This window comes from Cryptomeria japonica, chromosome 6 (genome assembly GCF_030272615.1).
Source record: "Cryptomeria japonica chromosome 6, Sugi_1.0, whole genome shotgun sequence".
NCBI lineage: Eukaryota > Viridiplantae > Streptophyta > Pinopsida > Cupressales > Cupressaceae > Cryptomeria > Cryptomeria japonica.
Genome location: NC_081410.1, coordinates 558,591,621 through 558,595,330, shown reverse-complemented (window position 1 = coordinate 558,595,330; position 3,710 = coordinate 558,591,621). Strand labels below are relative to the sequence as shown.

The 3,710-nt window shown below is 40.3% G+C and overlaps 1 pseudogene; it reads right to left on the bottom strand.

Annotated features, from left to right (window-relative positions):
- Nucleotides 1-996: 996 nt before the first annotated feature.
- On the bottom strand, nt 997-2,914 carry LOC131079433 (anthocyanidin-3-O-glucoside rhamnosyltransferase-like; annotated as a pseudogene).
- Between the last annotated feature and the right edge of the window lie 796 nt (nt 2,915-3,710).

The window sequence follows — 3,710 nt, the reverse complement described above, 5'->3', positions numbered from 1 at the left end:
TTTTGGACACCACATTACCTGTTCTTTACTCGCTATAGCACTATTCGCTCACTATTTAGCATTACAACATTCATTCACACCTTACAATAATTTTCATTCAATAAATAAGCTTTCGGTAATGAATACCATTGCATCCAGCCACATCGTTGGTTACATGGTATGTAAACCTTACTTGCTCATTCAATAGGTTGAAACCTAATTCTAGATTTACTGCCTACTCTACCTAACACCCGTCCAGTCTTTCAGGTTCTCTTCACTACAAAGACAACTTCAGATAAAAAAAGATCAGGTAAATGCTTATCACATTACATAAATACTTTTAAGTTCCTTTCACATCTTAAACAAAACTAAATTTTTACTATTAAAACCCATTGCAGAGAAACTACCTCACAACAAAGAAGTACTCACATGCAACATACATGGCAGTCCAATTCAACAATTACATAGTCATCAGGTATTATATTGCTACAAAAAAATATCTTTCAATTTTCAAGTTTTTCAAAAAATTTCACTTCACCAGATTTTTATATTATCCAAAACTAACATATATAAATGGAAAAATACTGCAAGTCTTTCACCATAAACATCACATGCAATTCAACAAAAAGCTATATAACATGTAGCATGGGGGATGGAGGGTGGATAAGAACAAGACTCTGGGTCTAACACAAAAATTGGTTGGTAACAATATAGCCTACAAATAATTATGTATAACTATATTCATAACATTTTCTTCATGTACATCATGCTGCATATGCTAGCATGGGGGATGGTGGGTGGAAAACTATAAAATTTGGGAACAACCATTGGTTGGGATATGTACACAAATAAATTAATGTTTCACTTTAATAAAATTTCCTTCAAGTATATAATATACATAACGTCATATCACTTTATTTCCCTATCTTCTCTAGACACTTTCATTTATTCGACAGCCTTATTTTATAAAAACAAATAACTATGTCATTCACAACACCATGCTAATCACGACTATTTCAATAACTGTATTAAAACCTTCTACCATTAACTATATTATGTCGCTCATTGATTTTCCTTAAAGATCCTATCGCCCCCCGTTGCAGGCACTTCCCTTGCAACTGCTAGTATAATTACTCTCATAATAATATTTAAACATAAGTAAATTGAAACCTCCCCATCCCAACGCACATCTAATTGTATATACTGACTGAGGTCTTAATCAAATCAATTCAATTTTCTGCTTCATAGTACACAGTAAGCAGACTTTTGTTGAACATGACTGGTACTAAACAAGGAGAGATGGGCAGTGTGTCACAGCTAGACAAGGTGCTCAACTAACTCGCGTATGTACCTCTCTTGGATTTCCTCCTCCCCAAACAACTTCTCTCTTACCTTATCCATATTTTCCGCCACACGTCCTCCCTCTTCTCCCACCATAACCTCCCTCACACGCCTCCTGATTTCCTCGGCTCTGAAACTCCCATCTTCTTCCCTTCCGATCTCCATGCCAATGCAGAGCTCCTCCGCCACGAGCCGGGCATCGAGTCCCTGATTAATATGCACAGGCAGCGCTATTATCTTCACCCTGAACCTCACACCTTCCAACACAGAGCTCCACCCGCAGTGACTCACAAACCCTCCAGTCGAAGAGTGGCAAAGAATCTGCCGCTGCGGAGCCCACTTGCAATACACTGCACCCCTTTCCCTCGTGCGTTCCTCAAACCCCTCGGCCAGCAAAGCCCTTGCTCTGTCTTCCGCTGATGACGTGGAATCGTCGTTGCAGCGAGGGGAGCGCAGAACCCACAGAAATGGGACATGGCTCTCCTCCAGCCTCTTTGCCAGCTCAACAACCTGCTCCTTCGACAGAAAACACTCGCTCCCAAACGACACATAAACAACAGAACTGGGCGGATAATTATCCAGCCATCTCAGACACTCGTTCTCATCGCTAGCCGGGGAAGTCTCCGATAGAAGAAGACCAACAGGAATACACGCTTGTTGTGCTCCATCTCCAGATAATGAACATACTTGCTCTCCAATTCAAAGCATGATCTTACGAGCATAAGCTTACACGCTTCCACAGATTTAAAAAACCGACCCATAACTGTTGCATCTTCTCCACCGTGGCCATTATACCCTGGTAATATTGAGCTCGCTTCAAATCGTTTGAAAGCTATGACAGACGATGGATAACCCAGCGGCGGCGCAAGCAGATCTTGTACGGTGGTTTCCGTGGGCTTGTTTCTGCTTGGCACTACCAAGTAACCAGCGGTCGCGGCACCGGCGATCCAGAAATAAATCGCCGGGATACCAAACTTGGCGGCTATCATGGCAGTCCAGTGCTGTGAAAAATCATGGATTATATAGTCCGGTTGAATCCGCTGCAGAAGGTCCTCAAAGGGTTTCTGGAGGCCATCAAGACCTATCTTCAACAGATCTGCCATTTCCATGGGAATATTGGCCGTGTTGTCAGCAGTAGGATGGAGACCTTCCACGGAGGGCAGAGGCAGTTCCTCCATATCGATCTTGCCCACCCACTTTTCATGTAGCGAGGACTTTATCTTTGAAATATTGCCCGGAGTGGAGAGAAAGGAGACCTTCAATCCGTGATCCGCAAGTCTCTTTGATAGCTCCAGAAAAGGGGAAATGTGGCCCTGCGCCAGCCATGGAAACATCAATAGATGAAGGGCTCTGTCCATTTTAAGTAATCCGCTGAGAAGCCTGACGAAATGATTTTGATTATGCTTCCAAATTCAAACTCCTCAGCGCACTTAACAATTATCCACGACGCTGCTTATGAAGCTCTGTTGCCAACATCAAATGGAATCAGCTCCGCTAGGCGAGAGAAGAGACGCGGAAACCTACCCAGTTGTGTGGATGATATGAATCGTGGACCTGTGCCGAATAAGATGCTATATCAATCCCGTCTGCAAAAACGTACCATATAAATTATGAAGTGTCATACAGTAGCTAGTCTTTATATAAGTTATGATACCTATTTGTCTGTATCACATAGTGGCTACGGGGGAGGATTCATTGTGGCTACGGGGGAGGATTCATTAGTTGAATGTGTTTCAATTGTTATGATAAAAATTGTTGATTTAATATTATCTTGAATTTTTTTATAATATTGTGCTAATAGTTGTGACTTTAAAGTTGTTATTGTTGATGATGACTACTGATAATTGAATGAAATATACCCTTAGTTGTAAAAAGCAACCATTCATGCGATGCCACATCAGTTGCACAAATATGGAGGCCCCTTTTGCACGACTATTGGTCTCACCTTTTCTTTGGACTGTTTTAGACACCTTGGCAAAAAGCATGCTGATGTAGCATCATATTTTAATGACGTGGCTCTAAAACCTTAGTAATAAATAGGGGACTTGCCAAGTAAGTTGCTATAAAAAATTGGGAGTGATTTGAAATTTCCACGTAGGATTTTGAGAAGCGCGAAGTTAGGATGCACAACTACTGGTCCTCTCCACTAGTATTTGTTATTATAGTCTTGTACTACAAATATTTTTTGTCAATTAGAAGTAGGTAAAATTTATGTTATATGGTTAATAAAATAGTTGATATGATACATTGGTTTACAAATAGGTTGGTATTAGTATTAGTTTGAAATCGATACACTCTTACAAACATAATTTATTTCAATTTTATTAGGACACTAAAGAAGATTATAGTTGTTTAGTTTGATCTTGAGTCAAAGTTTGATTCCTATTAAA